Source organism: Lepidochelys kempii, chromosome 2, assembly GCF_965140285.1.
Source record: "Lepidochelys kempii isolate rLepKem1 chromosome 2, rLepKem1.hap1, whole genome shotgun sequence".
Lineage (NCBI taxonomy): Eukaryota > Metazoa > Chordata > Testudines > Cheloniidae > Lepidochelys > Lepidochelys kempii.
Window position 1 is genome coordinate 269767808 of NC_136381.1, and position 27569 is coordinate 269795376.

Consider the following 27569-nt stretch of genomic DNA (forward strand, 5'->3'; position numbering starts at 1 on the left):
CCTTGCCATGGGGCTGGCGGAGGAGGTGTCCCGAAGCTCCTTGTGTCAAAGCACCGGAGGGGTGATAGACAGAGGAGTCCTGCACTGTGGGTTCACCTCTCTTTTATATCACTGATCTGAGCTGAGGTGCTGAGGGGAGAAGGAGCTGGGAGCCCGTTCAGCTCCGGAGTGGGGAGCTGGGAAGACCAAGAAAGGTTTCTGTCCCCAGCAACAGATGAACCCCTTAGTCTGGGGGTTTGTTTCACAACCTTCTTCTGTGAACAGACGCTTTAGGGTATGAAGTTATATCAGCTCAGTAGATACGCATGTGTATAGAAAAAGCTTTACCGGCAGAGGGTGAGTTCTGGCTACACGACTGTATCCAGCTGTGCTGACCTAGTTGTACTTTTTACAGTTATTCAGTAGCTATCACTCCTCTAGGAAGATTTCAGGGGTTGCTTGCAATGGAGCCTGGTCACTCAAAGAGAAAAAACCAGCATCAATAGGATTTAGGTGAATGAGGCTTCAGGTAGCTCTTGTATAATTACATGAACTGGTGACGTTATAATAAAAACCTGCTGGATTCTTCTCGTGTTGTAGGGCTCAGCACTACAAATAATACAAACCTTCTTCATTTCCTGGAGGGAGGGTGTTGCACTTCCCAGTGAGACCATCACTGAACTCCAGCAGCTGCCCACCTGCCTGAGGCATTACCGCACAGCCTTGCAGTGGTGCGATTCCTGAATCCAGACTTCAAACAGGCTTTTTGCTTTCGTTTAGGCAAAGGGCTTGTCTACACTACCGAAGGGTTGATCTAAAATACGTAACTCCAGCTACGTGAATAGTGTAGCTAAAGTTGACGTACTTAGATCTACTCACCGTGGCGTCTCCCCTGCAGTAATAGAATAATCATAGAATATAATCATAGAATATAAGGGTTGGAAGGGACCCCAGAAGGTCATCTAGTCCAACCCCCTGCTCGAAGCAGGACCAATTCCCAGTTAAATCATCCCAGCCAGGGCTTTGTCAAGCCTGACCTTAAAAACCTCTAAGGAAGGAGATTCTACCACCTCCCTAGGTAATGCATTCCAGTGTTTCACCACCCTCTTAGTGAAAAAGTTTTTCCTAATATCCAATCTAAACCTCCCCCACTGCAACTTGAGACCATTACTCCTCGTTCTGTCATCTGCTACCATTGAGAACAGTCTAGAGCCATCCTCTTTGGAACCACCTCTCAGGTAGTTGAAAGCAGCTATCAAATCCCCCCTCATTCTTCTCTTCTGCAGGCTAAACAAGCCCAGCTCCCTCAGCCTCTCCTCATAACTCATGTGTTCCAGACCCCTAATCATTTTTGTTGCCCTTCGCTGGACTCTCTCCAATTTATCCACATCCTTCTTGAAGTGTGGGGCCCAAAACTGGACACAGTACTCCAGATGAGGCCTCACCAGGGTCGAATAGAGGGAAACGATCACGTCCCTCGATCTGCTCGCTATGCCCCTACTTATGTTGTACCAATAAAATAAAAACCAGCAGGATCTTATTAAAGGGAAAAAAGCAAAATACCACATTTATTGTGAATACAGAAAGAATCATAGTAAGCAGTTAGTTATAGTTATAACATTCCATTCAATCTCAAATTTATTCTCACATTCATTCATTCATTCATTCATACACACACACACACACACAGGTTCTGCAAGGTTGTTATCATAGTTACCAGCCTTAGAGTTGCTCATGCCAAGCCACTGGCCAGGTGGCCTGGACATGAGGAGGGAGCAGGGCCTTGTCAGATGCTCATCTGATGCTCCTGGAAGTTGGTTTGCAGAATCAGACCCCCAAAGTTCTCACTTTTTAGAGTCTATTTTTATAGGAATTTCTTCCTATGCCAGTCTATGGGAATTGCTTCATCATGCTGTTGCTGAATCAATCAGCAGATAGCACATTCCTGACGGCTCCAAGATGTTATCTTGTTCTTTGGTTCTCCCATCCTTGAGGCTGTTGGGTGGATTCCAGTCTGCCCTCCAGGTGGGGTCCTCTGGTTATTTCCACTTGACGCCTTCTTCAGCCGATGGACACTGGATTCTTAGGCTGGCACCTCCCTGATCATTCAGTTATTATCCACACCAAGCATCCATCCACATACATCCTCTATCTCTATTTTAATCACAATGGTTAATACAACAAAAGGGCGGGGAGTCTCTGGGTGCTGTTTCTGTTGTTAGAGTATTGCTTTGAGTCTCTCTCTCTGTGAACTGCTTTGAGAACAGACTCTGTCTTAGAATGTACTAACACAGTTAGCAGCTTGCAAGTTTCACACATAGAGGGAGAGAAACAGCACCAAAAACCAAGAGACCTCTTCATTAGTAATACCCTGGAATTGAAACTCTGGGGAATCAAACTCATTTGTGATTTTAATACAGAACTTCTTTAATATGATCCAACATAATCCCCCTTTTGACACTAAGATTTATAATCGTCAGTGTCACTTTCTATGTAGCCTATTCAAGAGAAAGTACTGTGAGGCAATTTGAGTTTGTGATTCCAATTCATGCCACATACATGATCCTAGTGATGTATCTTTACTACAAGGTTCTGGGGAAACAGGCAAGGTGAGGCACACCCACTTTTGAGGAGTCCATTCGGTACAACCTCTAGTGTCCAATAGCTTCCCTCCCTCCCCAGCCCACTGGCTCAAGGTCCAGGGTAGCCAAAAGGATCCCATGTGTAATATGGGGAGTGGGTTAACCTTCAATACCTTTGCCTCCAGGGACTGTTGGTGTGCAATTTTGACAACAATTTCTCCCATTAACAAGTCTGGTTTACAATAGTGGAAACATATTGCATCCATTCATATTGATAAGTGTCAAACAATGATCTCTTTCTTTTTTAACAAATGCATCAAACCCTTAATATTTCCCAATATGACCCAGAACATTTTGTGTTCCAAAGTAGCTAGTGCAAGTATCTGCATTTCAGTGCATCCCATAGCTATGGCTGTGTAGTTTCCTATTTCTAATATTTTTTTTTCTTATGGATAAGCCATGTGGTAGTATTAAGCCATTACTAAAGATTCCATTGGCCTTTTAGGTTACCTAGACCAATTTGGACCAAGTCTACATTGGCATGTACTTGTTTTTGTATCAGGCTGTCCTGTAGCTGGGACAGAAAGCTTAATTTATTTTTAAGTTCCTGCAGGTCTTCAGTATTTTTTTTTTTTAAACACACAACAGTGCTAGCAACAACACAAAACACAAGACAAAACATAGAACACAGAACACAATTTCTATTGTGACAGTAGATTCATGGTATTGGGTTGCTTTTCAGCTGGCAGCTTTTCCTGATTTTCTGAAAGACAAAAAAACATGTTTCTACCCCTTTTGGGGTGGCAGATTATTGCTTAAAATATTTCTTTTACAAATACCCTTGCTGATTGCAGGCAAAACAGAGAAATTGCCCCCATATTTTCCTGTTTTTGTTCTATAGGCAGGCCAGGTTTCAAAGGCTTTTATCTTTTAAGGGTTATGGGGAAATTATCCCACTGTTTAGTCATTAAATCCCTGAGTTTTCCTTCTTATACAGCAGACTAAGTTTATAATGTTTTTCCTGCTGTGTTAAGCTTTAAGTTTTATTTACAGGTAATAACTGAGAAGCATCATTACCATACGACCTTAAAGGATTTTTCCAAAAATCATACACACTATACGTTGTTACAGGGATACTTATTATCATTACATTTATTAAAATTATCTTGTTGTCCCATGCCTTTTATTTAGACAATTTGTTTGCTGACCAGGTATGTCCTTTATCTGCAGCTCCTTTGTGCTGCTAGTTCTTTCCTTCCTTTATCATTTAGGTCATTTGCATTTTCACAGAAACTTCCTGCTTTTGGATTTAAAGCCATCAGCAGCTCAGAGACTCTATCTTAAAAGGGACACAATCAACTTTCACCAGAGTTTTGATTACTTTTAACTTCTGCTTCCAAAACACACAGCAATCTGAAAAAGAAAACCCAACCTATTGTGGCTCCCTTTGGAGCCCTAATAGCATTTTAATTAAGTAGCATGGTATGTTTGCATTTCTTTTGCCCCTTCTACAATATACCCTGCACATGTTCTGGGGCAAATGCACATTCCTTCCATAGTTTAACTTCTATAACATTGTCCAGATCCATTTTTACATAAGGTGTCACTATTTCTTTTTTTTTGCTTACAGAGTTTTCATGTACCTTTATCAAAGTGACAGTCTGATTACTCAGAGCCATTTTAAGACTCAGTGTTTCTAACATTGCTTCTTTTTGTTTTGTGCACCTCACCCCTGCTGTTGCTTCAGAGAGGCAGTCTTTTTTTAATTTTTTTTTTTACTACAACTCTCATCTGCTATTTTGTTACAAAAACAAACAAACAAAAAACAAACAAAAAGAATCCAAAACAATTTTTTTTTATATTCTCCTGATTTTGACTGCCCTGCTGCAGCCACAACTTAAAAACATTTTAAATTTTGTAAAGCATTGAGTTACCTTTTAAGGGTTAAATGCCAAATCCCAAAGCCAAACAACACTAATTACCTGTGTCTAGCAAAAAGGTCTGTCAGTTTTGCAACTTTGAATTAAAGAGTCAAATGGATTTTTAGTGGCATTAACAAAAACAAAACTAACTGGTCCTTAGAACTTTACATATTTACACACACACAGACAGATACATACACATTTTCTTTTCCTTAACATCCCTTCCACACTGCTCTGTTTTTTACATCTTACATTCCCTTTATACATTTGAGGCAGTTAAGTTCCAATAGAACCCTCTTATGTTCTTTTAGCAAATTTGACTAAATTGTCCAGTCAAATGATTTTAATCAGATAGTTTATTTTTGCCTGGCTAATTTACAGACATTCCTTTGGAAAAGGGCCCATTTTTCTTTCAGAATGGCTGCAAAGAAACCAAGAATGCTCTAACACTTTTCTTTTTTAACATTTTCGGTTAAAAGTTGTTTGGGTGAAATACAAAGTTTAACTGCTTAATTCCCTCCAGCCTCTGCAGAGTTAACTTTTTTTTTTTTTTTACTCTCTTTTCTCTTTGTAATTATGCCTGGGGGTGCCGTACATAGGACCTTCTCCCCCTTTACCTGCCTCCCTCCAGCCTCTGCAGAGTTAACTTTTTCACTCTTTTTGTATTCCTGGAGTGCCTCTTTCACTATTTTCAGCTGGCTTTGGGTATTTGTAGCCAGCACCTTCCAATTGTCTGCTCCCTTTTCCATTTGTGCCTTTTCCTCTTTACATGAAGACAAGCGGAGGGAAGAATCCTTACATGCCTCCCACAACAACCAAATTGCTGCTGCATCTCTTTTGGCAGCACTAGAAGGTTTGTATATGAGGATATACTGAGCCAATCTATCCTCTAGGTCCGAAATAGTGCAGACATCAGCTAGGGCTTGTTTAGTCCAAGGACTGTGCCCAAATTTTTGAAGGATTTGTTTAAAAGGTGTAATTTCTTTAACAAAAGGTGAGGTTGGAGTTCCTTCTGACTCCATTCCTCCCTCTAGTACTGGCTTACCCTGTTTTCTTTTAAACATCTTAACATGGATATTTCAATCTCTTTGTCACTGCTGGTATTACTTAGCAAGTGACACAGCCTAGATTCTGAAATCATAGCTTAATCTATGCGTTTTTCCCCTGCTACCTTCCCGGAGGCCAGCAGGTCCCCTGCTACCTTCCCAGAGGCCAGCAGGTCCAGTTAACCTATTTCTCCCTGCTACCTTCTCGGAGGCCAGCAGGTCTGGTTAACCTGTTTCTCCCTGCTACCTTCTCGGAGGCCAGCAGGTCCGGTTAACCTGTTCTTCCCTGCTACCTTCTCGGAGGCCAGCAGGTCCCCTGCTACCTTCTCGGAGGCCAGCAGGTCTGGTTTAATCTGTTTTCCCTACTACCTTCTCGGAGGCCAGCAGGTCCCCTGCTACCTTCTCGGAGGCCAGCAGCTCTGGTTTAATCTGTTTTTCCTGCTACCTTCTCGGAGGCCAGCAGGTCCCCTGCTACCTTCTCGGAGGCCAGCAGGTCTGGTTTAATCTGTTTTCCCTACTACCTTCTCGGAGGCCAGCAGGTCCCCTGCTACCTTCTCGGAGGCCAGCAGCTCTGGTTTAATCTGTTTTTCCTGCTACCTTCTCGGAGGCCAGCAGGTCCCCTGCTACCTTCTCGGAGGCCAGCAGGTCTGGTTTAATCTGTTTTCCCTACTACCTTCTCGGAGGCCAGCAGGTCCCCTGCTACCTTCTCGGAGGCCAGCAGCTCTGGTTTAATCTGTTTTTCCTGCTACCTTCTCGGAGGCCAGCAGGTCCCCTGCTACCTTCTCGGAGGCCAGCAGGTCTGGTTTAATCTGTTTTTCCTGCTACCTTCTCGGAGGCCAGCAGGTCCCCTGCTACCTTCTCGGAGGCCAGCAGGTCTGGTTTAATCTGTTTTTCCTGCTACCTTCTCGGAGGCCAGCAGGTCCCCTGCTACCTTCTCGGAGGCCAGCAGGTCTGGTTAACCTAATAGAAATGCCTAGCTCACTAGAGCTGGCGGTGTGCACACCAATATTTACAATAACTGAGGTTTTTTACCAATATTCCCCCTTTCGCAATTCTCCACCAAAATGTTGTACCAATAAAATAAAAACCAGCAGGATCTTATTAAAGGGAAAAAAGCAAAATACCACATTTATTGTGAATACAGAAAGAATCATAGTAAGCAGTTAGTTATAGTTATAACATTCCATTCAATCTCAAATTTATTCTCACATTCATTCATTCATTCATTCATACACACACACACACACACAGGTTCTGCAAGGTTGTTATCATAGTTACCAGCCTTAGAGTTGCTCATGCCAAGCCACTGGCCAGGTGGCCTGGACATGAGGAGGGAGCAGGGCCTTGTCAGATGCTCATCTGATGCTCCTGGAAGTTGGTTTGCAGAATCAGACCCCCAAAGTTCTCACTTTTTAGAGTCTATTTTTATAGGAATTTCTTCCTATGCCAGTCTATGGGAATTGCTTCATCATGCTGTTGCTGAATCAATCAGCAGATAGCACATTCCTGATGGCTCCAAGATGTTATCTTGTTCTTTGGTTCTCCCATTCTTGAGGCTGTTGGGTGGATTCCAGTCTGCCCACCGGGGGGGGGGGGGGGGTCCTCTGATTATTTCCACTTGACGCCTTCTTCAGCCGATGGACACTGGATTCTTAGGCTGGCACCTCCCTGATCATTCAGTTATTATCCACACCAAGCATCCATCCACATACATCCTCTATCTCTATTTTAATCACAATGGTTAATACAACAAAAGGGCGGGGAGTCTCTGGGTGCTGTTTCTGTTGTTAGAGTATTGCTTTGAGTCTCTCTCTCTGTGAACTGCTTTGAGAACAGACTCTGTCTTAGGATGTACTAACACAGTTAGCAGCTTGCAAGTTTCACACATAGAGGGAGAGAAACAGCACCAAAAACCAAGAGACCTCTTCATTAGTAATACCCTGGAATTGAAACTCTGGGGAATCAAACTCATTTGTGATTTTAATACAGAACTTCTTTAATATGATCCAACACTTATACATCCCAAAATGCCATTGGCCTTCTTGGCAACAAGGGCACACTGCTGACTCATATCCAGCTTCTCGTCCACTGTCACCCCTAGGTCCTTTTCCGCAGAACTGCTGCCTAGCCATTCGGTCCCTAGTCTGTAGCTGTGCATTGGGTTCTTCCGTCCTAAGTGCAGGACCCTGCACTTATCCTTATTGAACCTCATCAGATTTAAGTAAGCTGACAGCTGACGCTCTCCCGTTGACTCCGCTTGCGCTCCTCGTTCTGGCGTCCTCAGCTCATCCTCCTAGTACCGGAGTCGACGGGAGAGCGCTCAGCAGTCGATTTATCGCGTCTAGACTAGATGCGATAAATTGACCCCTGCTGGATTGATCGCTGCCCGCCAATCCGGCTGGTAGTGTAGACAAGCCCTAAATTTTCAATTCAGTTTCAGAAGAGGAAAAGAAATCATCAGGTAATCTGAACAGGTAGGATATTTATTCCCTACCAATGGTCACCTGTCTGATTTGTTCTGAAGCCAGATGGTATCAGCCTCACTCCTACAAACCGAGACAAAACAGTGTCGTTACTAGGGCACTGTCTCATGAAAAGTGAAAATTTACTTAAACACATTTGATCTGTGCTCCATTTTAAAATGTGTGTAAAATCGCCATCTCTGACGGGGCAATTGGGGAAAATCTCCCCTAACCCTGCCCCAACTTCTTCCCCCCTCACCCCCTGCAGGACATTTATCCCCACTCTCCTGCCTCACCAAAACATCCCTGTTTTCCCTTAAATCTTATGTGGCTTTGTGACGAAGCAGGACTGTTCTTAATGTTTCCTCTGAATATTGTGGGGGTGCCTCAGTTTCCCCTATGCAGTTCTTAAGTATCTAGGTGGTGGGGTAAGGGTGTATGATCATTGCAGAGCCCTAGAGGGCAGGTGTGTGCAGGGGTCTGGACACAGAGAATGGCCGACACCCTGTTTCCTGGCCACTGATGGCCTGGGCCCTTCCCCCCTGCAAGGTGAGAGCTAAAGGGTTGGAGAACAAAGGAATCAGGTGACCACCTGGCCTGGGAAAGCCCAGAGGAGGAGGGGCTGGAGGGAGTTTCAGTTTGGGGCTGGCTGGAGACAGGGAGTGAAGGGCAGACGTGGTTGTCTGGCTCACTGCCCCCCAAAATGGACCCAGCTGAGGGGTCCTGTTCTCTGCACCTACAAGCTCTGTGTTAGACCATGTTCCTGTCATCTAATAAACCTTCTGTGTTACTGGCTGGCTGAGAGTCACGTCCGTCTGCGAAGTTGCGGAGCAGGACCCTCTGGCTTCCCCAGGACCCCACCTGAGCGGACTCTCTGTAGGAAGCGCACGGAGGGGCAGAGGAGGCTGAACACTCCGAGGTCAGACCCAGGAAGGTGGGAGCCGGGTGAGCTGTGTGTCCTGCAGACAGGCTGCTCACAGAGAGGAGACTTCCCAGAGTCCTGCCTGGCTATGTAGGGAGCAGTTCCAGAGCAACACCTGGGGACTCCGTGACAGGCTTCAGGGGACGTTGTGGGAGGTTCTGCACCAGCTCTGAGGGCCTTTCCCTCTTTGCCAGAAGCTGGGAATGGGTGACAGGGGATGGATCACTTGATGATTCCCTGTTCTGTTCATTCCCTCTGGGGCACCTGGCACCGGCCACTGTCGAAAGACAGGACACTGGGCGAGATGGACCTTTGGTCTGACCCAGTCTGGTGGTTCTTATGTTCTTAAGAACATGGGCAAGGGGACTGGGCCAGATAAAGGGGTTTCCCCAGCCTGGGGAATGCCGGGTTCGGGAGTGGCACCGTTTGAGCAGCGGGCAGATTGTGGCTAGATCCTTGTGGTGGATCCTGCTACCTGCAGCAGCCACGCACCATCCAAGATGATACATTAATATTGTCACCAGCTTTCATTTGAAAGCCCCGTTTTAGCCCCCTTATAACTTTAGCCTGGAAAATATCTTAGGCCCAAAAAATCCCAGATTCACTTTGTAAGCCAAGAGCTTCTGAGGAGTCTGACTGTAACTCGTGAAATGGTGTTTGAGTTACGGAACATGAAAACGTTCCCCCGATTTGACATTTTCACATTTCAATGTTTCTTTGGCTCCCTCTAGCTCAAAGAGCCGCTTGTTTGTTCTTCAAAGTTCCTATATTGTTAAATCGCCCTGAGAGCTCATGCACTGGCGATATTTGGTAAAAAGAGATTGTAATTAGGCTGTTATTTAATCTTTTTTTTGTTGGGGCCCAGCCTAGTTCCTGTTGATAACAAGAGGAGTCGTTTCTCCTGGGCTTCGATGGGACCAGAACTGGGCTCTGTACGCGTGTGTGCTCTGTACGGGAGTCCCTCCTTGGTCCCCTCCACTTCTCCCTAAACACACTGGTTTCCGGCGATCTCAGGCCTGCTGACGGGGGAGGGGGCAATTGCCCAGGGGCCTGGGCGATTTCAAAGGGCAGAACAGTCAAGGGGCCCCCTATGACGTGGGCTACCTGACATTTGGGCAGTGCTGCGCAGGAATGATTCAAGTAGGGTGACAAGATGTCCCGATTTTATAGGGACAGTCCAGATATTCAGGGCTTTTTCTTATATAGGCACTTATTAACCCCCCACCCCCCGTCCCGATTTTTCACACTTGCTGTCTCGTCATCCTAGATTCAAGTGCTGCCTGGCTGATTATCAGAGCGCAGTGTTCAGTGGTGCTCCTCCCCACATCGCTCCGTCCTGCTGCGGCTCCCGGGACCCGCACCCGAGCTGTGCAGAGCGGGCAGTAGGGGGTGCTGATGTGAGGGTGTCCCCGCCTCTGCACCCCATCTCTGCAGAGCAAGGCACAGGGGACATGACACGACACCGCCTGGTTCAGGAGGACTCAGAGCTACTGCAGGCTCCTCTGTGGTAAGTGCCTGCCTTTCCTAAAGAGACACTGCTCTGATTGTGAGATTTTCCCAGCAGCCAGCTCACACTGTCTCTCTCTCTCTCTCTCGCACACACACACTGCCCTGTCTGTCTCTGTGTCTCACACATACTGTCCTGTCTTTGTGTTTCTCTCACACACACACAGTCCTCTCTCTCTCTCACACACACACACACACACACTGTCCTGTCTCTGTCCCTCTCTCTGTCTCACACACACACAGAGTCTCTTTCACACTCACCTCCCAACACATACGTGTATTATTGTTGTTGTTACTTCTTGGTACTTCCTGCAGTGCACATATATTCTCTGCCATTTTATTCTTTTAAAGTGTGTTATTTTCATATTTTAACTGGTCTGTACATTTCAGTATTTGTATTTCTCTTACACTTTAAATTTACTTCTTTGAGTAGTGAGTTCTAAAATGCCTAACCTGTCCTGGCTGGAGTAATTATCCCTATGGTAACTTTTTAATCTATATATACATAATAGCTGGGAGGGGGGGTGTTTGTTTCTACAGGTGGTGCGCATCCACACGTACCTCGGTGCACACAACAACATTTATTGCTCACTGGATGGGAAAAAAATAGAGGGAACATGCAAGCAGGGCAGGCACAGCACTGCCCAAATGTCAGGCAGCCCGCGTCATAGGGGGCCCCTTGACTGTTCTGCCCTGGGGCCCAGAATTGCTATCCGCGGGCCTGGGTGATCTCACTCAGCGGTCACCTCTATGCTGGGGACCCACAACAGGCCAGATTCGACGGCAGCTTCTCTGCCTCGGACCCAGCGTGGAGTCCAGGAGGGCCTGGGCTCCCATACACCACCTCCGCTCCGCGGTGAACAGAAGCCCCGGTGTAGTGGTGCGGCAGCCCACTCCAAAAGGGGAGCAGGGAAAGCAGCCTTCGGGAGGCTGCGCAAACCTGCAGCCAATTAGAAAGGGCCTGTGGGGAGCCAATCAGGGCCCATGTCAAGGTTCCTTCCCCACTCTGAACTCTAGGGTACAGATGTGGGGACCCGCATGAAAGACCCCCTAAGCTTATTCTTACCAGCTTAGGTTAAAACTTCCCCAAGGCACAGATTCCTTTCTCGCCTTGGGAACCAGCGTAGGTGAAAACCTGTACGCTGCCACCACCACGCGATTTAACAAAGAATCCGGGAAGAACCCACTTGGAGACGTCTTCCCCCAAAATACCCCCCCAAGCCCTTCACCCTCTCTCCTGGGGAGGCTTGAGAATAAACAAGATTCTAAGATTCAAGATTCTTATGATTCTAAGATGAGCACAAACCAGCCTTGGATTTTTAAGACCCTAAAAACCCCATCAGATTCTTAAAAAACAGAACTTGATTAAAAGAACAAAACAAAGATAAAAGAATCATAGAATCATAGAATATCAGGGTTGGAAGGGACCCCAGAAGGTCATCTAGTCCAACCCCCTGCTCAAAGCAGGACCAATTCCCAGTTAAATCATCCCAGCCAGGGCTTTGTCAAGCCTGACCTTAAAAACCTCTAAGGAAGGAGATTCTACCACCTCCCTAGGTAACGCATTCCAGTGTTTCACCACCCTCTTAGTGAAAAAGTTTTTCCTAATATCCAATCTAAACCTCCCCCACTGCAACTTGAGACCATTACTCCTCGTTCTGTCATCTGCTACCATTGAGAACAGTCTAGAGCCATCCTCTTTGGAACCCCCTTTCAGGTAGTTGAAAGCAGCTATCAAATCCCCCCTCATTCTTCTCTTCTGCAGGCTAAACAATCCCAGCTCCCTCAGCCTCTCCTCATAACTCATGTGTTCCAGTCCCCTAATCATTTTTGTTGCCCTTCGCTGGACTCTCTCCAATTTATCCACATCCTTCTTGAAGTGTGGGGCCCAAAACTGGACACAGTACCCAGATGAGGCCTCACCAATGTCGAATAGAAACACTGTGTAAGATCAGAATGGAAGATAATCTTACAGGTAATCAGATTCAAATCATAGAGAATCCCTCTAGGCTAAACCTTAAGTTAAAAAAGACACAAAAACAGCAATACACATTTCCTCCAGCACAGCGACTTTACAAGCCAAAACAAAGAAAACCTAATGCATTTTCTAGCTAGATTACTTACTAACTTTACAGGAGTTGGAGGGCTTGCATCCTTGATCTGTTCCCGGCAAAGGTATCACACAGACAGACCAAAGCCTTTTCTCCCCCCTCCAGATTTGAAAGTATCTTGTACCTTCATTGGCCATTTTGGTCAGGTGCCAGCGGGGTACCTTAGCTTCTTAACCTTTTACAGGTGAAAGGGTTTTGCCTCTGGCCAGGAGGGATTTTATAACACTGTATACAGAAAGGTGGTGACCCTTCCCTTTATATTTATGACAGCCCATCTGGGCCCTATAAAAAGGCTGCAGAGCTGAGAGGAGATGAGTCTAGCCCTGACCAGCAAGGGTGAAGGACTGGTTCCCTGTAGAACATCAGTTCTCAAACTGGGGGGCGTGAAGAAATTCCAAGGGGGGGTGCAAGGCTACCCGACCCTTGAGCTCCTGGCCCCTCCCCTCCTGTCCACCCTCCCCTGCAGCTTGCGCCTGCCCAGCTCCCAGGCTTTCCAATAAGCCAGTCCTGCCACTCTGAGAGGCCTGGTAAGGGAGCGCAGAGAGGTGGGATAAGGGGCAGGGGGTCCTGGTGGGGCAGTCAGGGGACAGGGGGCAGTTGGATGGAACGGAGGTTCTGGGGGGCGGTCAGGAGACAGGGAGCAGAGGGGATTGGATAGGGGGTGGGGTCCCGGGGGGGGCAGTTAGGGGCAGGGGTCTGGATAGGGGGCAGGGCAGTCAGGGAGCAGGGGGAGTTGGATAGGCGTGGGAGTCCCGGGGGGCCTGTCAGGGGGTGGGGGTGTGAATAGGGGTTGAGGCAGTCAGGAGACAGGGAGCAGGGGGGGTTGAATAGGGGGTGGGGTCCTGGGGGTGTGGGGGGTCCCGGGAGGGGGCGGTCAGGGGACAGGGAGCAGGGGGGGTTGGATAATGGTAAAAGAGAAGTGGGGGGTGTGAGGGTTTCTCGAAAATTAAAAAGGGGGCATGATGCCGAAAAGTTTGGGAACCACTGCTGTAGATGGAGCAGCACCTTGGACAGAGCCGTGCTGGGCAGGCTCAGGGGAGCAGAGCGAGAGCTCCGGCCTGTTACCTGCCAGGTTGAGGCCCCTGACAGAAAGAGCCGAGGACGTGCAATGGCCAAGGGGAAGTGGCCCAGGGAGCATGAACAATAGAGGGGAGAGAAGGAGGGCAGGACACGGCTGCTGCTAGAGGGTCCCTGGGTCGGGACCTAGAGTAGTGGGCAGGCCTGGGTCCCCCCACCCCCACCTCCCTTGCTCTGCACTTGTTACGGAGCAATGTGGCCGAGACAGATTGCAGTTTGCCCTGAGGCTGCAGTTGGCCACAGAGGCCATGCAGAGACTGCAGACAGACTGACAATACCCCCGGAAGGGGGCAGAATGGAGTTGGGGGCACAGCTGGAGTGCTGTGTCCTGAAGCGACGCTGCGGCCCAAGGCGCAACATGGGTCCAGCTACAGGCGGTGGAGACAGAGCAGAGCAGACACCAGGCGAGACACCAGCCGAAGGCAGCGCACTCAGACTGGATTGAGCTAATTCCCGGACTGACCAGCAGGAGGTGCCGCGGTGGTGAGTCTGCGCCCCGTCACACCCAGCAATCAAGGGGGCAAAGGGACTGGTTGGAGCCCTTGCAGCCAAGGCGTGAAAGGGCTTGTTTGGTTTGTTTACACTCTTGTTTTATCCTGCCAGGGCAGGTGGAGGGGTCGAGGAGAACTCTTCCTTTGGCCAGAGATCTCAAAGCACCAAACTACCACCTCATTAATGCAGCCCATTACCAGATGTGGAGGGAAGCTGAACCAGCAGTCGCTCCAGGCAGAGAGTCAGGTGAGCAGCCCTGTTACTCTCAGATTCAGGAATCTGGCTTTTCTCATTTCAAAATGTCCAAATGCCGGGTGTCTTGGAGTCACCAGAGCTTAGGTCAGCAACTGACAGCAACAGGCTTCTGGAATTTCTGTCTAAAAGTGGGATGTTCCTTGCACTCAGGTGTATTTAGAGACTGAGGTCTGGAAAGTTTTGTTAGCTCTTAAGGCATGTTTAAGTGTTTGTACAAAGCATTCCTCTAGTCCCTGTGTAGCAGGGTGGTGTGGAGCTGAATGTCTGTGCTGAATTCCATTTAAAGACGTGATGCCTAGCCTTCATCCGTACAATGCCAAAATGACCTTCATGAAGAGTTTCCAAACCCCGAGACTGATGTGATTTCGGAATGATCACTCGCATTCCCCCCAAAACACAACTGTGATTCACAGATAATTCACACTGATGTGACACGAATGGTGTGAACTGGGGATTCTTTTGATCCAATGCTCTACCTTGTAGCACCATCCCCTTCACAAGAGAAAGCACATCATCCTTAGTGGTTTCTTCGTTGATGTCTGCGCTAGTGACGGGTAACCTAGCCACCAAATTGAGACAAAGCACTTTGTCGCAAGTTTCTTTGGGTTGATGAGAGCTTGGACTTGGCAGATGTGACTGCCCATCAGCATTGCCATGCTGAGTTCCTTCACAGAACTGAATAGTATAGGAATGAGCTGAAAGTAGCAAGGCCCATCGTTGCATACGAGCAGCAGTTAGTGACGAAGTTCCACGCTTTGGTCCAAAAATTGAAAGTAACAAGCGATGATCCTTCAGCAAGGTAAAATGTCTAGCACACGGATAGGAAATTTCCAAATTCTAAAGATAATGCTCAGAGCTTCTCAATCTGTTTGCGCATAGTTCTTCTCAGACATGGTGAGTGCTCAAGAGGGAAGGCAATTGGTTTTTTCATGCCATTAGGAAAAAAGTGGGGAAAAACTGCACCCACTCCAAGTGGTGAAGCATCACAAGTCAATTGCAGTGGTAACAAAGCATCTAAGCATGTAAGAGCGTTGGCTGATTTCAGCAGTTTCATTGCTTCCTTAATTTCACACTCGCAATCTTTAGTCCATTTCAAGTTTTTATTTACTCATAACAGTTCACACAAAGGTGCCAATACGTTTGCCAGATTAGGCAGAAATTGGCTGTAGTAGTTAAGCAGTCCTAAAAATGAATTTAACTGTCACATGTTCTCTGTCAATTTCCTTAAGCTCACGGCACCAGTTACGTGTCCAAGGTATTCAAATTAAGGTTTGAAAAACTCACATTTGTCTCAGCGCACTCTCAGTCCATGGACTTCCAAATGTCGCAAAACAGCATCCAAATGTCAAAGATGATCCTCTTAATCCTTTCCTGTATTAAGAATGTCATCCAAATAGCACTGAACTCTGTTCAGTCCCTTCAGAATCTTATCCATGGCTTTCTGGAAGAGGGCAGGTGCCCAGTGTGATACTGAAAGGTAACCTGTGGTAGCGAAATGTAACCCACACACCTCCTGGAGGTGGGGTTCTGTCCCATCTCGTGGCACCGAGACCACTTACGGAGAGAGATAAAATGAGTCTGCTCGATAGCCTGAGCTAACAGCCAGCTGGCTTTTAGCTCCTGCGGTAGAGGCTCATGCACTAAGCTCCAGAGGCCCCAGGTTCGATCCCGCCCGTCAGTGACCAGGGTCTGATGGCATTACGCAAACAAGACTGTTTGTGAGATATTTGCGAGATGCCAGGTCAGTCTCCATTTGTACATATGCGCTGAGCAAATCCAATTTACTGAAACACTGTCCTCCACCAAGAATAGCAAACAAATCCACAATATGAGGTAGTAGGCACTGCACATAAAACTGGATTCAGTGTCACTTTGGAAAGTCAGATGGAGCCATCCTTCTTGATCACTGGTATCATGGATGTAGCCCACTCACTGCTGCGATGGGTGTAGCCAGGGGTGAAAGTAACTTAAATTTCTTACAGGTACTGTCATATCATATGAATGCAGGGGGCTCAGGGCAGGGGGTTAGGGGTCTGGGAGGGCTCAGGGCAGAGGGTTGGGGTGCAGGGGAGTGAGGGCTCTGGGCTGGGGGTGTGGACTCTGGGGTGGGCCCGTGGATGAGGGGTTTGGGATGCAAGAGAGGGCTACAGGTTTAGGGAGGGGCTCAGAGCTGGGGGTTGGGGTGCAGGAGAGGGTACGAGCTCTGAGCTGGGGGTGCAGGCTTTGGGGTGGGGCGAAGATGAGGGGTTTGGGGTGCAGGAGGGGGTTCTGGGTTTGGGGGGGGCTCAGGGCTGGGGCGGGGGGTTGGGTCTTGGGCTTACCTTGGGCAGCTCCTGGGCAGTGGCGCTAAGGCAGGCTGCTTGTTTGTCTTGGCTCCATGCTGAGCCCTGGAAGCGGCCAGCAGGTCTGGTCCCTAGGTGGGGGTGGGGAGCAGGAGGCTCTGTGGCATGCACACTGCTCTTGCCCACAAGCACCCCTCCGCAGTTCCCATTGGCCGGTTCCCGCCCAATGCGATTTCGGAGCCGGTGCTCAAGGCAGGGGCACTGTGCAGAGCCCCGTGGCTCCCCTGCCTAGCCTGCCTTGGCTCCGCAGCACCGGCAACCGGACTTTTAATGGTCCGGTCGGCGGTGCTGACTGGAGCTGCCAGGGTCCCTTTTCAACCGGGGGTTGGGGGATGTGGAGGGTGTGGGGGGCTCAGGGCAGGGAGTTGGGGGGGCTCAGGGCAGGGGCTTGGGGGCATGGCGGGGTCAGGGCAGGAGGTTGGGGGGGGGGTGTAGGGGTTTGTGGGGGGGGGAGTTGGGGCTAGGGCAGTCCCGGTTGCAGTCGGTGACCCTGCCCTGCACTGCTCCTGTTCCCAGCCAAATGGGAGCTGTGGGGGTGGTGCCTGCAGGCAAGGCAGCGCACGAAGACCCCCAGCTGCTCCATTCCCCCCAGGGGCTGCACGCCACAGGGACAGACCTGCGCTGCTTCCCCAGCTCCTCTCCTCCCCCCCAAAGTGCACCGTGTCCCCGCTCCTCTGCCTACCTCCCAGCGCTTCCCGCTACCAAACAGCTGTTTGGTGGTGCTTAGGGCTTTCCCGGAGGGAGGGGGAGGAGTGGGGACACAGCACGCTCAGGGGAGGAGGCAGAGAAGAGGCGGGGCCGGGGCGGGGATTTGGGGAAGGGGTGGGAATGGGGCAGGGAGGGGGCGGGGTTGGGGCGGGGATTTGGGGAAGGGGTTGGAATGGGGGCAGGAAGGGGTGGGAAGAGGCGGGGCAGGGCCCCATGGAAAGGGTGGAGTGGGGACAGGGGCAGAGGGGAGGTCTTGAACAGAAGTAATTCTAAAAGTAAATGCGTGGTTTGTTGTTTGAGTGGGGTGCATTATTGAGTGTTTATATTTTATTAAAACCCCTCGGAAATTACTTTGGCATCGAAAAAAAGAACACTTGTGGAAGAAAAGAGAGTTTTCCAAGACAAATGGGAGAATTTATATTTTTTCACAGAGGTAAAAGATAAAATTCAATGCCTTATTTGTCAGCAAACGATTCCTGTTCCCAAGGAGTATAACGTATGACAGCCCTACCACACGATGCACTGTGAAAAATGTGATGCATTCACTGGAAAAATCCGAGAGGAAAAAGTTCGGCAACTTAAAGCAGCATTTGCCAAGCAAAGAAATTTCTTTTTGGAGATTAACAAATCTAGTGAAGATTCAGTAAGAGCAAGTTTTGTAATAAGCAAAATGACAGCTAAATCATTGTGACCTTTTACAGAAGGCCTATTTGTAAAAGAATGTCTTGTGAAGGCCAGCGAAATTTTATGTCCTGATAGGAAGAAAGTTTTTGAAGGCATAAGCTTGTCTGCCACTATGGTTGCCTGCAGGATAACGGATTTAACGGATAATGTACAAAAACAATTGATTCAAATGGCAAAAGACTTCACAGCATTTTCAATTGCTCTTGATGAGAGTACAAATGTATCAGATACTGCACAGAGTGCAGTGTTCATTAGAGGTGTGGACTGCAATTTGAGTATAACCGAAGAATTGCTAGACGTAATGCCACTGAAGGGTCCCACAGTGGGACGTGACATATTTCAAGGACTGGAAGAGTGCATTGAAAAAGCTGCGCTGCCATGGAACAAACTCGTATCTTGGGCTACGGACGGTGGCCATCAGCGTGCTCTGAAAACGTTGGCATGGTTGGATGATTGAAGACCGAAAGGAACAGGCCCAATAGACCAGGCATTAGCTTCACCAGCATACACTGCATTTTGCACCAAGAAGCCCTGTGTAGTAAAAGTCTACAAATGAAGGAAGTTATGGATGTAGTTGTTAAAACCGTTAATTTTATACATGCACGAGGGCTGAATCACAGACAGGTCACTTCTTGTCTAGCAAGTATGGACAGCGAATATGGGGAACTTCTGTATCACACTCAAGTGAGCTGGCTGAGTCGTGGAAATGTTCTGAAGGGTTTTTCGCACTTAGAGAGGAGATTGATTCCTTCATGAAAATGAAAAACAAGGAGGTTGCATAGCTTGCTGATTCCACTTTTATCTGCAGCCTTGCTTTTCTCACAGACAGAACTGATCACCTGAACGCACTGAACGTGAAGCTTCAGGGCAGAAAACAGGCGATAACACAGATGTATGACAGTGTGAAGTCATTCAAAGTCAAGCTTACTTTGAGGGGGAAACAGCTGACTGCTGGCAATTTGGTCCATTTCTCAACTTTGAATTCCTTAGGAAAAGTTGAACCCGAATCCTTGAAAGAATATGCAGATATCATTTCTAACTTACACATACAGTTTGATGTGCGGTTTAAAGATTTCAAGGTGCTTGAACCACATTTTCAACTTTTTTCCACACTATTTTCTGTAGAAATTGACAATGTTGCAGAGGAAATGAGGATGGAGTTAGTGGAGCTTCAGTGTGATACCATTTTGAAGCAGAACTATACAGATGTTGGAATTCCAGAATTCTACCGGTTTCTTTCACAAGAAAGATTTCCCATGTTATTCTCTGCTTCCGCAAGGGTAATGGCAATGTTTGGAAGTACATAGATATGTGAACAGTTTTTCTCTTCCATGAAGATTAACAAATCTGTGTTAAGATCAAGGCTCACTGGTGAACATTTGCGAGCAACACTGAGATTGGTTTCATCTCCGGATATCAAACCTAATATTGATGCTCTGGTTGATGCAAAACGCTGTCAGCTAAGTGGACAAAAATGAAATGACTGTCAAAATTAGCACTTCGCATTACAATTCTTAAAAAGTTAAGACATTGATTTTTAATAGCATATTACTCTTCATTTTTTTTCATTTTTTACTATACTTTTGTATCGTTGTATGAAAAGGTTTCAGTGACGCAGCCCTTGGGCCAATGTACTAGTCCTCATGTGGCCCTCGTGGTGATCTGAGTTTGAGATCCCTGATCTTGTTGAACTTTCACCTGGCGTATCCCTTTTGGGACTAACTTTTCTCTGGTATAAGGCTTCAAAACCGTGGCAGTTTCTTCCGGAGGAACTTGTGACAAAGTCTGGTGACAGGTGAATGCAGGAGACAGCAGCTCCAGTATCAAGCTCCAAGCTTGTAGGAACTCCCTCGATCGAAGGTGTGACCCTGATGCCATCTCTGACTCCAGCTTCCGATAACCCATGTAGTGCTAGGTCTTGGGCAGTGTCACTAGAGCTCTTGTCTTTTCCCACATTATGAATTCCTGACTTCGATGCTGTCTTAGGTTCACTCTTCATAGGTGTCTTCTGGGGTGGGTGGTTAGTCTGTGCTCCTGGTCATTGAACTCTGCGACAGGACACAGCGAGGTGTCCTTTCTTCTGGCACTTCCTGTGAATGACCTGGCAGGCCCAGCAATCCTGCTCTGCATGCACAGTTTGTTCACAACATCCACATGGACATTCCTTACATGTCTGTGTTTCTCTGCGTCACCAATTCAGAAGGTGAATTTCTTGGTTCACACTAAATCCCAGGGTAACTGTCTCTGCAGTTTCCATGGCCCTAGATATTTCAATAGCCTTCTTGAACGTAAGTGCTGATGCAGTCAGTAACTTTTTCTGAATCTGGTCATTACATAATCCAGAGACAAACTGGTCATGCAGAGCATCACTTACCGTTTGTCCGAACTGACAGTGCTCTGACAACTTCCTTAGAGTAGGAACTCCGACTCTCCACTTCTCTGACGTCGCCGATGGAACCAATATCATTCCGCTGTCATTGATGGGGTTGGGGAAAAATGTCCCCACATTGCTGCCGAAATTGTGATGTGCGTGGCCATTCTGGGCACAGTTGGAGACAAACGCTCATGCAGCAGTCCGCGTGCCTGCTCGGTCTACAAGACTGAAACTCTTCGTCTGTCTGGATTGGAGTTGCAAGCTACAAATTACTCAAAATGTTCAAGGCCCACCACCCAGGATTCACAGTGGGAGCGAGGACTCAGATCCTAGACGTCACCTCTGCCACAAGAAAACGGATTTGTTTGTCATGTGCTCTGTCTGAGCTGGATTTCCATGTACTGGCTCCTGCCTATGTAAGCGGGGGGATAGTCCCGCTATTGTGGGGAACTTTCCTGGCTTATACACGACCCCAGTGGAATTGGCTAGTGAAAGGATCTGAGTCCTCGCTCCCACTCCCTTTACCCAGAGGCCTGCCTGACCTCGAGGGCTCCCCTCCCACTCTCCCGTGTGGCAGAGTCCTCATAACCCCAACAAAGCTTACTCCAGGATTCTTGGGGGGCTCGACTCCAACCTTGCTGTGGTCACTTAGGGCAGGGGCTAGGGTGTCCCCACTCCGGGGTGCTCTCTCTGCACTGGATGCTTCCCTGACCCACTGATCGTTACATACAGTTTAAAGCAAATACAATTTATTAAACAGCAACCAATTAAAATAATAAGGAAAACTGGGAAAGGTGACAGGAAAACCCACCCCCCGGCTCTGTGGCAGGGACCATCACAAACAGCATCTCTGGGATGTCAGGGCAGTTCACAGTCTGTTCCTCACACGTCCCAGGCTCCTGCCCAGGCCCTGGCTATGCTGCAGGGATGCTACGGGTCAGACACTCGCTCTGGTGGTGGCCACGCGCCCTCAGGCTCCAGGTGGCAGGACCCTTCTTCCCAGCATCGGCCCCCACGTCGGGGCTACAATCCCCCTCCGAGTCTGGCCTGCAGAGCCTCTTGGCTGGGGTGTCTCTCTGCGCTGGGCCCGCTGCCCAGGGTCCCGGTCGCTCTGCCCAGCTGCTCCCCGCACCCAGCTCCGGACGGCTCCAGTCCCAGCCCCATCTCCACTCTGCCTCAGCACGGCTGGTGCTGCTGCTCTGCCTCCAGCCCCCTGGGCTGCTTCTCTGGCCCCCCTGGCTCCGGTCGCTGCAGCTCTGCCCCCAGCACAGGGGCTGCTCCCTGCGCTGCTTCTGTGACTCTGCTCCCAGCTCTGACCTTCTCCCTGGCTGCTTCTCTGGCCCCTCTGGCTGGCCCAACTCTGCTCCCAGCTCAGCTTGGGCCCCTGCTCTCCCCTTAGTTCGGCCCCCCTCTGTCTGACCCAGGAAATTCTGGCTCACATGGAGGATGGGACCCCCCTGGCCTCCTGACTCCCTGATTACCCTGCCCGCCCTGTCAATCAGGCTGACCTGGAGCATTGGCCTCTCCCCATTGCCCCTGGGGACTGTCAGTCTCAGGGATCTGGTTTCCCATTGACCCTTCCCCTTCCTTTTTGTACTGGGAGCTAGCAACCAAAACACCCCCACTGAGTTTTAGTGAGGGGACAACAGTCCCCTTACACTAGGAACTAATTGCTGCCGGTCCAGGGATGCACTGCGAGCAGCCAGCCACCCATAAACCTGAATGGGACATGCTCCCCAGGGCCATGCTTAGGCATATGCAGTGTATGCGGCTGCGAAAGGCACCCGAAAATTTGGGGCACCCATGGGTCTCAGTGGCCACCCTCCTGCCTCTTCCTATCCCTGTTCTGACTCTTCCTGCAGGCTCCCACAGCTCGCTGCTGCAGCCTGGTGAGTCTTCCTCCAGAAGGGATCTAGTAACTTAAAAGTGAAAAAGCCTCCAACCTGCCAGACTGATTAGCACAACATTGAAACTGTTAAAGAGCCATTCAAGGGGGAATGAAGCCATTTAACAGGCATTTGCCAATCCCCAGGTATAGACTGTCAGTTTCTGAATTTACTGACAGAAACAGTTGTACATTGCAGTAATATTTACTCAGAACATGTCAGTCTACAGGACCTTAGTTTAAAATTTGCTTTAAAAATATTTCATTAGTGAGTTGCTGAAGATTTTAAAATCACATCTCTAAAAAATCCTTGCATAGATTTTTAGATGCACAATCTGAATATTCATCTTTAGCCTTAAATGCTCGGATCTTCAGACATATAGTTTTTTAAATAAATCCTTCAAAAGACCACCCTTCTCTAACATACACATTTTAATTGTAATTACTATAGTACAAAAAACTTGCTTCCAAAGTCTTCCTGTCCATCCCTTTCTCCTTGAAGAGAGCCCTTAAAGGGACAGGATCGCTGGACAAACGAGTTTCCCTTTCTTTACTTCTGACTATTTGATGAACCAGTTTTAAGAGAACCCTCCAGCAAAATCAGCACCTGGTCAGATATAAAACCCTTTGTTGTGCCTAAAATCTTTGGAAACATATTTTTTAAAGTTGGTGAAATTTCATAAGCATGAAATTTAATAAGAATAATAAGAAAATAAGAATATTTCCAACACACCTCGGAACAACATACTAATCCACAGAGACCTCCATACCAACCCTACAAAAAGAGGGATTCTAGGTGGACTCCTCCTGAAGGTCGAGACAGCAGACTGGACTTCTACATAGAGTGCTTCCGCCGATGTGCACGGGCTGAAATTGTGGAAAAGCAGCATCACTGGCCCCATAACCTCAGCCGTGCAGAACACAATGCCATCCACAGCCTCAGAAACAACTCTGACATCATAATCAAAAAGGCTGACAAAGGAGGTGCTGTTGTCATCATGAATAGGTCGGAATATGAACAAGAGGCTGGTAGGCAGCTCTCCAACACGACTTTCTACAAGCCATTACCCTCTGATCCCACTGAAGGTTACCAAAAGAAACTACAGCATTTGCTCAAGAAACTCCCTGAAAAAGCACAAGATCAAATCCGCACAGACACACCCCTGGAACCCCGACCTGGGGTATTCTATCTGCTACCCAAGATCCATAAACCTGGAAATCCTGGACGCCCCATCATCTCAGGCATTGGCACCCTGACAGCAGGATTGTCTGGCTATGTAGACTCCCTCCTCAGGCCCTACGCTACCAGCACTCCCAGCTACCTTCGAGACACCACTGACTTCCTGAGGAAACTACAATCCATCAGTGATCTTCCTAATAACACCATCCTGGCCACTATGGATGTAGAAGCCCTCTACACCAACATTCCACACAAAGATGGACTACAAGCTGTCAGGAACACTATCCCCGATAATGTCACGGCTAACCTGGTGGCTAAACTTTGTGACTTTGTCCTCACCCATAACTATTTCACATTTGGGGACAATGTATACCTTCAGATCAGTGGCATTGCTATGGGTACCCGCATGGCCCCACAGTATGCCAACATTTTTATGGCTGATTTAGAACAACGCTTCCTCAGCTCTCGTCCCCTAACGCCCCTACTCTACTTGCGCTATATTGATGACATCTTCATCATCTGGACCCATGGAAAAGAAGCCCTTGAGGAATTCCACCATGATTTCAACCATTTCCATCCCACCATCAACCTCAGCCTGGGCCAGTCCACACAAGAGATCCACTTCCTGGACACTACAGTGCTAATAAACGATGGTCACATAAACACCACCCTATACCGGAAACCTACTGACCGCTATTCCTACCTACATGCCTCCAGCTTTCACCCAGACCACACCACACGATCCATCGTCTACAGCCAAGCTCTACGATACAACCGCATTTGCTCCAACCCCTCAAACAGAGACAAACAGCTACAGGATCTCTATCAAGCATTCTTACAGCTACAATATCCACCTGCTGAAGTGAAGAAATAGATTGACAGAGCCAGAGGAGTACCCAGAAGTCACCTACTACAGGACAGGCCTAACAAAGAAAATAACAGAACGCCACTCGCCGTCACCTTCAGCTCCCAACTAAAACCTCTCCAACGCATCATCAAGGATCTACAACCTATCCTGAAGGACGACCCATCACTCTCACAAATCTTGGGAGACAGGCCAGTCCTTTCCTACAGACAGCCCCCCAACCTGAAGCAAATACTCACCAGCAACCACACACCACACAACAGAACCACTAACCCAGGAACCTATCCTTGCAACAAAGCCCATTGCCAACTGTGTCCACATATCTATTCAGGGGACACCATCATAGGGCCTAATCACATCAGCCACACTATCAGAGGCTCGTTCACCTGCACATCTACCCATGTGATATGTGCCAGCAATGCCCCTCTGCCGTGTACATTGGTCAAACTGGACAGTCTCTACGTAAAAGAATAAATGGACACAAATCAGATGTCAAGAATTATAACATTCATAAACCAGTCGGAGAACACTTCAATCTCTCTGGTCACTCGATTTCTGGCCTGAAAGTGTCTATTCTTCAACAGAAAAGCTTCATGAACAGACTCCAACGAGAGACTGCTGAATTGGAATTCATTTGCAAATTGGATACAATTCACTTAGGCTTGAATAGAGACTGGGAGTGGTTGAGTCATTATACAAAGTAACCTATTTCCCCTTGTTTATCCCCCCTCCCCCCCACCCCTGTTCCTCAGACGTTCTTGTTAAACCCTGGATTTGTGCTGGAAATGGCCCACCTTGATTGTCATACCCATTGTAAGGAGAGTGATCACTTTAGATAAGCTATTACCAGCAGGAGAGTGGGGTGGGGAAAGAGAAAACGTTTTGAAGTGATAAACACCCATTTTTTCATGGTCTGTGTGTATAAAAACCTCCTCACTGTATTTTCCACTTTATGCATCCGATGAAGTGAGCTGTAGCTCACGAAAGCTCATGCTCAAATAAATTGGTTAGTCTCTAAGGTGCCACAAGTCCTCCTTTTCTTTTTGAGAATACAGACTAACACGGCTGCTACTCTGAAATAAACACGTCTATTGTTATGGAGATCACACAAAATAAATTATTGTCCCTTTTTCTAAAAGCAGTGAACATTGTTATGAACACACTACACCGCTGTGACTGATGAATTTAACATAATGTCTTTGTTTCAGTGAGTTAAATCTGTAGTACTCTGGAATGATTCCTTTCTGAAGGCTTAAGAGTGCATTTGAAATATAAGATCAGCTTAGAAATACTGATTAAGAAAATGTAAAACAGAGAAGAGCTGCATCATGTATCCCATAATATTTCACGTTGTATTCAGCACGGCAGCTGACTCGCCCTTACTACAAAGTTTTTGCAAATAAATCTCTGACAAACTTCTGGGCATATCAAAAAACCTGTCACTGACACTTTTTATTCCCAAATTTAGTGCTTTTAATTAGGTACCTTCTGCATGTCCAGTCGTCACCATCTGACATGCAGTGGAAAACACGCTCCATTTTCTCTAGAAAGAAATGGCAGAAGAGTGTTTTTTTCAAATGTCATTTGCTTCATTTGGGTTCAGGGATTTGGCTGGAAGGGGGTGAGCAGGGAGGAGGAGGGAAGAGACGGAGGAGATAGTGGGGAGAGGGCGGGGCCTGGGCGGAGTGGGGGCGTGGCCTGGGTGGAGTGGGGGAGGAGCAGGGGTGGAGTATGGGCGGGGCCACAGGCAGAAGAGCTGGGTGGGGAGAGAGGATCCCCAAGCGGCAGCTTCACTCACCGCCCATGACAGCAGGTGAGAGCGGGTCGGCTCCCGCACACCCAGCGCACACTGCCTTCTCCTTCGGCAGGGGCCGGATTCACAGAGCCGAATGCACCAGTACCGCGCATTCTGTGTGAGGGAGAGGGTCCGGGGGTCTCTGAGGGGAACTGTGACTCTCCGCCACCGTGAGGTGGGCCGGGCGGCTTGGTATCCTTTGCTGCCTCGTCCCTCCCGCCCTGGGCTGCGACCCCGGGCTGCCGTCGGGCATAGGGGCACCAGTTTAATAATACTGCGTAGGGCCCCATAAATCCTAAGGATGGCCCTGACGTTCCCTGACCCTCTCACAGCTGATAGGTGTATCTGGTCCCATCACGGCTCTGGAAAGAAGGCTGGCATGTGAAATAGACCCATTCTCCCTCTAACCTTTACTAATCCTCGACAAGAATTCTGCGGATTCGGCAGCCATTAACTGAGACACTGAGTGCAGGAAGCAAACAAGGGAAAAACCAAATATCCTGCCCCAGAAACACGGAAAAAGACAGACCTGGATTCTTCATCATTCTCCAGTTTACAACGAAATATTCTTCTGGCTTATCTGAAAGGGAGAAGTGACAATAAACTGCTGAGAGGCTTTTCTGCTCAGGTAGAACATTATTAATTCTTATTGTTTCTATTGCAGTAGCACAAAGAATCTCGTTGCACTTGGTGTTGGACAGGCACAGAGACAGACACAGCTTCCAGCATAGCCAGTGTTTACCCTAGACTCAGAATTCAGCATCATTCGTTGCAGGAAGACTTTAGAACGCTGTCAGCCACTGTTTAATAGACCTGGGTTTCTATTGACAACAAGCTAAATCCTTGGAGTTTGTGAGTAGTTTTTATGTGACTCTTTTAGTAAGACGTGACTTTGGTATAAATTCAGACTCGCCTTCTATACAATTAACAAACAGGCTTTTAATTTAACCTCCTGTTGCTACAGTGGGGACGAATGAAATGGGCTTTGTTTGTTCCTGTGCTGTTCATCCCGGATGATATTTCTGAGGAATAGAAAAGGCAGCTGGGTGGTGCCACCGTGTGGCATTTGCTGTTCACATCTAAAGAGGGACTGTCTGCTGCAGTTTCCACGATATGCATCTGAAGAAGTGAGCTGTAGCTCACGAAAGCTTATGCTCTAATAAATTGGTTAGTCTCTAAGGTGCCACAAGTCCTCCTTTTCTTTTATGCCTAAGTAATTTAAAAGTTTGGGGCCAGATTCTGATCTGTTTTAATCCAGTAATAACTTCTCTGAAATCAGCAGAGATTGTCTGAATTTCCATCGGTCTGACTGAGGGCACAGGCCCGTACTCTTGTAAAGCTCCTCTGTGATTTCAGCACTTTTGTATATAACAATATAGTGA

At 47.9% G+C, this 27569-nt stretch overlaps 1 long non-coding RNA gene across 1 annotated transcript; it reads right to left on the reverse strand.

The window, feature by feature from the left end:
- Positions 1–1547: 1547 nt before the first annotated feature.
- On the reverse strand, positions 1548–26859 carry LOC140905818 (uncharacterized). Its single transcript, XR_012156955.2, has 3 exons — positions 26717–26859; positions 25878–25935; positions 1548–3324 (listed from the first exon to the last, which is right to left on the reverse strand). It is a non-coding gene; the product is annotated as an uncharacterized LOC140905818 (long non-coding RNA).
- Between the last annotated feature and the right edge of the window lie 710 nt (positions 26860–27569).